The sequence below is a fragment of the Phaseolus vulgaris genome, chromosome 3 (genome assembly GCF_000499845.2).
Source record: "Phaseolus vulgaris cultivar G19833 chromosome 3, P. vulgaris v2.0, whole genome shotgun sequence".
In the NCBI taxonomy this organism is placed as follows: Eukaryota; Viridiplantae; Streptophyta; class Magnoliopsida; order Fabales; family Fabaceae; genus Phaseolus; species Phaseolus vulgaris.
This window is the reverse complement of record NC_023757.2, coordinates 13,033,330-13,040,455: the sequence shown is the minus strand read 5'-3', so window position 1 is coordinate 13,040,455 and position 7,126 is coordinate 13,033,330. Positions and strand designations below refer to the sequence as shown.

General features: G+C 37.1%; 1 non-coding gene across 1 annotated transcript; it reads left to right on the top strand.

The window, feature by feature from the left end:
- Positions 1–4,003: 4,003 nt before the first annotated feature.
- Positions 4,004–4,076, top strand: TRNAF-GAA (transfer RNA phenylalanine (anticodon GAA)). Its single transcript has one exon. It is a non-coding gene; the product is annotated as a tRNA-Phe (tRNA).
- Positions 4,077–7,126: the final 3,050 nt, after the last annotated feature.

Sequence of the window (7,126 nt, the reverse complement as noted above, 5' to 3'; positions counted from 1 at the left end):
CATGTTCTTGTAGGATTCAAGAAAAGTGGTTGTGTAAGTGTTTTGAATTGTTTTTTAGTGGATTTCACCTTGGATTAGGTGAGACTGGATGTAGCTCAATTGAGTGAACCAGTATAATCTCATTGTGTTCAAATCTCTCTTGATCTCTGCACTCATTTACTGTTTTGTTTGTTGATTTGTCAAAAAAATAAACTTGTTCAATTAAAATTGAATTTGTTCATTCTGGGTTTATTCATATTGTTCTTGTTTTCTGGAAAACCAATTTAAAACTTTTTTGAAACACTGTATGGGTTGTTAAACATAATTGGAGTTCGTTGTTCAGAGAAAGTTAACTCAATCAATTGACATGTTTAATCAAAATGTCAACTGTGTTTTCAAGAATTGTATTGTATTGATTCTGCTGTTTCATTTTATTCCATAGAAATTATTGTGAACATTGCTAGCTGATCAACTTGCTTAATATCACAAAATCTCACAACTGTATAACTGTCTTAATACACTAAGCAGAATAAAAATAAATCTGTTCATTGCTAAATAAATAGATTCTTTTCCTCTGTTTTGCAAAAAGATCAAATCTGTGCGAAAGGTTTTAAAAGCTCAATTCACCCCCTCTTGAACTTTGACATTATTGAACCCAACAATTGGTATCAGGAGCTAGGACTTGTATTTTACTCAAGTTTGTTAGCAATATGTCTGAGTTTAAAGTGCTTTTTGCTGAAGGTTTGTCTATCAATAGACCTCCTATGTTTAGTTGAATGAATTATGCTTTTTGGAAAATAAGAATGAAAATTTTCATGGAATCTATTGACTCGAGTATTTGGGAGGTCGTGGTCCATGGACCCTATGTGCCAATGCAGGTTGTCAAAGATGAAGAAGTGGCAAAACCAAGATCTGAATGGAGTGAGAGTGAAAAGAAGAAGGCTCAATATGATCTTGTAACCAAGAACATCATAACTTCGTCATTAACAATGGATTAATTCTTCAGAATATCTCAATGCAGTTCGGCTAAGTAGATGTGGGAAGTCTTGGAAGTTACTCATGAAGGCACAGAGTATGAACTGTTCAGGATGCAACCTGAAGAGAACATTGTTGATGTACAAAAAAGGTTCACCCACATTGTGAATCATCTTACTGGACTGGGAAAGGTATTTGACAAAGAGGAACTCAATATAAAGGTGCTAAAGTTCCTTGATAGAAGTTGGCAACCCAAAGTGACTGCCATATCAAAAAGTTGTGATATGTCAAAGCTGTCCACTGCTGCACTGTTTGGAAAATTGATGGAGCATGAGCTGGAGCTCAAAAGGCTGGAAGAACAAGAAACTGTGGAAAACAAAACTAAAGGACTGACATTGAAAGCAAGTGGATAGGACAGAAAGGAAGAAAGGCAGCAAGTGGACTGAGATTCAGCAGATTCTTAAAGCAGAAAGGCAGGGATAGGCCACAACAGAAAAGAAGGTATACTAAACCTAATGAATTAAATTCTTCTAACTATAGCTGCTTTGGATGTGGTAAAACGGGACACATAAAGAGTGATTGTCCAAACACTCAAATAAAGGAAAAATCAACCATCAAGAAGGTTGAAAGAAGTAAGGGGAGAAGAGCTTACATCTCTTGGGAAGACAATGAAGTGTCTTCAACCAGCAGCTCCTCAACAGGAAGTGAAGAAACAAATTTGTGCTTCATGATAAAGGATGAAGAATCAATATTTGATTCGATTAGTGAGTTTTCTATGGAATCTGACAACTATGATCAATTGCTTGCAGCTTTTAAAGAAACTCATGATGAGGCAAATAGGCTGGCCGTTATCTGTTCTAAACTGCAAAATGTGAATAATTTTCTTGCACCTAAAGTAAAATCACTTGAGGAAGAATTGCACGAATTCAATTGGGTGAATCGACCTTGGCCGAGAGATTTCTTTAATATGCTTTCGATAGGGATTCATTTGGGTGAATCGACCTTGGCCAAGAGGTTTTCTTTGACAGTCTCTCGACAAGGATTCACGTAAGTGAATTCTTCCTTGGCTGAGAGGTTTCTTTGACGCATTCTCGGAACGGATTCATAGGTGAATCGACCTTGACCGAGTGATTTTCTTTTAACGTGCTCTCGGCAGGGATTCATTTGGGTGAATCGACCTTGGCCGAGTAGTTTCTTTTATGCACTCTTGACAAGGATTCACTTGGGTGAATCGACCTTGGCCGAGAGGTTTCTTTAATGTGCTCTTGGCAGGGATTCATTTGGGTGAATCGACCTTGGCCGAGAGGTTTTCTTTGACAGTCTCTCGATAGGTATTGACGTAAGTGAATTCTTCCTTGGCCGAGAGGTTTCTTTGACGCACTCTCGGAAGGGATTCATGGGTGAATTGACCTTGACCGAGTGGTTTTCTTTTAACGTGCTCTCGGCAGGGATTCATTTGGGTGAATCGACCTTGGCCGAGCGGTTTCCTTAACGCACTCTCGGCGAGGATTCACTTGGGTGAATCGATCTTGGCCGAGAGGTTTTCTTTGACAGTCTCTCGACAGGGATTCACGTAAGTGAATTCTTCCTTGGCCGAGAGGTTTCTTTGACGCACTCTCGGAAGGGATTCATGGGTGAATCTACCTTGATCGAGTGGTTTTCTTTTAACGTGCTCTAGGCAGGGATTCATTTGGGTGAATCAACCTTGGCCGAGCGGTTTCTTTAACGCGCTCTCGGCAGGGATTCACTTGGGTGAATCGACCTTGGCCGAGAGGTATCTTCTTGGGTTGGTTTATAGTCCTCCTTACGTATTCCTGTCATTGCCTATCATATTCCTCATTGTTACCATGTGGACATTCTAAAGGATTTCATCCTGGCCCCACGGTGGGCGCAAAAAATGTTCTTACAAGGTCGGGTTCCTCTCAGAATGACTCCTGTAGCTTCCGTCTTCTCGTCCTCGCGGCTCCTATGTTCGGCGTCTCTCCGTCTTGCAAGTCCTTCTTTAAGAACGGTGGGGTGGGGTACCTGCGAAGGCGCTCCGGCGCTCAAGTTAGTCCGAGTACAATATGCCGATGAGTTAAGAGTGAAAGATTACCTTTGACGCTGGGTCTCCTTTAGTATTTATAACTTTGGGATGAGCCTCAACTGTTATGGGTCTGCTCTTGGATTTCAGACAAGGGCCCAATTGTGCCTTAATCATAGTTTATAACTAAACCGGTTTAATTACAGTTAATCATGTATTTATTGTTTGTTCTTAGGTTTATTCTGTCTTGTCAATCATTCGGCCTCTTGACCATCCGGTAGTACATTTAGGTTTATTCGGGCCTTGTTGACCATTCGGCCTCTCGGCCATCGGGTAATACAAAAACGAAAATAAATGACACAACGTACAACTGAATTACACGTACTTAAGAAAGTATATTAGAACAAACAAGCCAAAAGTATCCGAAACTTAATTTTTTCTTAAGGTTATCAATCCAACACAAAGTAGGACAAAGGGAGAATAACACTGGACTATGTAAGAGTGGTGAAGATGGAGACTTTTAGAAATTTACTAAAAGAGAAAAATATACAAAAGAATACACACTTCATTATCTTAATCTGTAGATTTGAACTTTTTCCATAGCAAAGAACTTTATAGTAATCTTCCACTGAAAGAAAATATACAAAATTTTAAAAATAATATCTAATTCAATTTTACACACACCAACAAATATGTTAAAAGAAACAAATTATCCTAAAATTCATATTTTTTGAGGTTAGAAATCTAATGAATTGTATGCATAAAAAATTGATTATGGTGACCCACATGTTCACAAAATAATACAGGAGAAAAAAAAACGTTTTTAAATTATTTCCAAATTTTATAAAAAATTGATTGTTAAATTGACTCTAGAAATTATTTACTTTGCATAATTAGCTCTCCATGTTGTTCAGTTTATGCATGTTAACAGAAGAAAGATTTTTCTTCGGTGTCAGTTTTTCATTCTTGATAAAATAACTAAGGTACACAAATAAATAAAGAAATGATAAAAAAACATATGTAGTTGCGGGGATAGCACAGTTGGGAGAGCGTCAGACTGAAGATCTGAAGGTCACGTGTTCGATCCACGTTCACCGCATTCCTTTTCCTTTTAATGTTTTCAGGTATTTTTTTGTATTATTATTTAATACGATTAAGCAGTGAATGAATTGAGTTACTGATAGTCCCCACCCAGTAACTAATATTGAGGTGTGAAGCAAACATCTGATTCACAAACATATTTATGATTTTGCATTGAAAAACATTGTGATGGAATCGTACTGTCAACTTAATAAATGCTATCTGAAATGAAAGCAGGACAGGAGCAATGGATCCCTCAAATAATCAATACTATAACTTCACCACTCAAATGCCAAGGATCCTTGTGTTCTTGTGTTGGTTTCACAAGTCAGAATAACTTTCTTACAAAATGTAGGCTTTTTTTGCTCTTTCCTTAATTATTTTTAAACGTAACTTATTGAATCTTGTCTCAATTTTAGAGTGGATAGGTGCAGGTAGGACATAAAAAATAATGGATGACTCTGTTGAGAAGCTTGAGTTGAAAGAATGATTGATGATAAAAGTGCTTTGAGAAGTAAGAAATTATATAAACTGTACACAAATTAGAACACTAATAATTCTCAGAATTGTTTTTATTCAAATCAAACTGCTTCACCACCAAGAAGTGGATACATTCAGTTCTTGTCGGTTGATTTGGTCGCCAGTAGACTTCTGTAGGTGACCTCAGACTCCGTCTCCCTCGTGGTGAAACTCGTGCTTTTCTCAATGTTTGGATGTTGTTCTTGTTAAGACAAAGGGCGCCCTGACGACCAGTCGCGACGATCAAGTCAGTACAGGGCTATAATAAACAAGAAGTATCTAATTTAATGCTTAATAATGTGTTATCCAAGCATTAGAAAAGTGTACCGTAACCAGGGATCTTGAGTCCCTTTTATAGAGTGTCGCTAGGTTACCTCTTGCAGTAACAACTTCTGTTATGAGAATCTTATCTCAAGTAAGGACATATTCAATGGGAGAAGATCCTGCTTCAGAGTGTGTAATCTTAACAGAACAGTTGCGCAGAATCTTATCTCCTAGGAGTGTATCAAATCTTAACAGAATAACCACCTGACTACCCACTTGGGTATCGCTCCCCATGATCAAAACTGTTTTAAAGCACATTTACATGCTTTTACGTGTTACTGTACCATGCATATGCCATTACATATCTTGTATGCCAATGTTCTATCAAACCCTAACGCACTTGGACTTAAGTTGACAGAGTACGTTTTACTTATACTAGACCCAAATGCACTATATGCACCCCTAGGCCCATTTAACACACTTTCAGACCTACCAGGCCTCATATGTGGAAGATTATACCAATGCATGAACGAGAGATAATATGGACATATCTGAGCTCCAGCATGTAGCCCCTTGTTCTCGACCCAACGGCCGAGCTGACCTGCTTGTTGTAGACACCGATATTTGATTTATGAGAACTGAGCTCTACGCGCTCTGGTCCACTACACATTCTTTTGGAAAATCCTGATTTCCTTGATGATAATTACAGGGATAAAGAACCAGTGGCATCTCAGCACGTATTAGCTCGAATTCTCAATCAAATAAGCACTTTCATTCAGACTATAATGTACATGCGTCACATAAAAGCAGACCATAATGATCACTAGGTAAAACTGGAAGTACCAGTAATGAAAGTAGAAAAATAATTCGTGTTTATTTGAGGGAATTTATTGCATTCCGAATTCAAGAAAGACATTGTGAGGTTGGTAACATAGTACATGCACATAGGCTGTTTCAACAATTTCTGGTGGATTGTTATACCATGATTGAAGCACAACATTTGTCTTTCATTGGGTCAAACCAGAAATTAATTTGGTCTGAAATTTTGAATGGCCTACAAGAAGTAATTAATAGGGGAGAAACTGATCCTTCTTGTGTTGGTAGACACATTGTTTTGCCTTCATCTTTTATTGGTGTAATGTGTTACATGTTCAACCATTGTCAAGATGCTATGGCAATTTGTAAAAAATTTAGTTATCCTGATTTGTTCATAACAATAACATGCAATGTCAATTGGCCTGAAATTCATGATGTTCTTGGACCAAAAGGATTTACTCCATCAGATAGACCTGATATTGTTTGTAGAGTCTTCAAAGTAAAACTTGATGAAACTGTCATAATTAATTTGGCATATTTTCTTCTTTTGTTCCAGGCATGTACACCATAGAATTTAAAAAAAGAGGTTTACCACATGCTCATATACTACTATGGTTGGATGAATCAATTAAGCTGCATAATGCAACAGACATTGAAAATGTCATATATGCTGAATTACCTCACCCAAAGTTGTATCCGAAATTGTTCAAAGTTGTTCCAAGCTACATGATACATGGACCATGTGGAGTCGCTAAATTGAATTCACCCTACATGAAACAAGGTAAATGTTCAAAGTAGTTTCCCAAAAATTGTACAATTGTAACTACTATTGATGAATATGGATATCCAATGTATAAACGTCACAATACTGAAATTTTTGTGGAAAAAAATGGTATCCAAATGGATAACAGAAATGTTGTTCCATATAGTCCCCATCTTTTTATGAGGTATCAAGCACATGTGAATACAAAATATTGCAACAAGTCAAATTCAATCAAATATCTTTTCAAATATGTCAACAAAGGTCCTGACAGGGCTACGATGAAAATTTGTAATGGTACTACAAAAGATGGAGAGAAAACAGATGTTGACGAAATCAATGATTCTAGATACTTATCTCCATGTGAAGCTGTTTGGCGAACTTTTGGTTTTGATATACATCATAGATGACCAACTGTACAAAGGTTATCATTTCATTTGTCAAAGCAACAACCAATTTTGTTTAAGGATGATGATAATCTTCATGAATCATTGCAAAATAATGAATCTATGCAGACCATGTTTTAGCTTGGTTTGAGGCAAACAAAAAATATGCTAATGGAAGGAACTTGACATATGGTAAATTTCCAACCAAGTTTGTATGGATTGCTAAACAGAGACAATGGAAATTGAGGAAGAAAAGTTACAACATTGGTAGACTAACCCATGTACAACATGGATGTGGAGAACTTTATTACATGAGAATATTGT